At 52.1% G+C, this 472-nt stretch overlaps 1 protein-coding gene across 29 annotated transcripts in view; it reads left to right on the forward strand.

The window, feature by feature from the left end:
• Positions 1 to 472, forward strand: part of NRXN1 (neurexin 1) — a 1,443,145-nt gene that overhangs the window by 451,146 nt on the left and 991,527 nt on the right. The window lies entirely within an intron of this gene.

The raw sequence follows: 472 nt of genomic DNA on the forward strand, positions 1-472 counted from the left end.
TGGAGGATAGGATTCACCTACAAGGAGGATTATTCTGCACTGGTCCAGTCCTGCAGGGAGCAAACCAGGAAAGCCAAGGCTGTAACTGAACTCCAACTAGCTTCAAGCATCAAGGACAATAAAAAGTCCTTTTTCAGATATGTGGGGAGCTGGAGTAAAAGCAAAGGGCAACACTGGACCCCTGCTGAACCAGATGGGGCAACTACCAACTGACGTCCAGGAAAAAGCCAACCTATTAAATGGGTACTCTGCGTCAGCCTTTCATCAGTCCCATGGGAAGCCCATGCCCACCACAGGACAGGGTGGTCTGGGTGAGGGAGATCCCCCGCCCTTCAACAATGCTGACCTTGTGAAGGAACACCTTGGAAGGCTGGATACCTTCAAGTCAGCCGGCCCTGACAATCTACACCCCAGGGTACTCAAGGAGCTGGCGAGCATCATAGCCTAGCCTCTGGCATGGATCTCTGAAAAC

Source organism: Gavialis gangeticus, unplaced genomic scaffold (genome assembly GCF_001723915.1).
Source record: "Gavialis gangeticus isolate Ggan-Ray unplaced genomic scaffold, GavGan_comp1, whole genome shotgun sequence".
Taxonomy (NCBI): domain Eukaryota; kingdom Metazoa; phylum Chordata; order Crocodylia; family Gavialidae; genus Gavialis; species Gavialis gangeticus.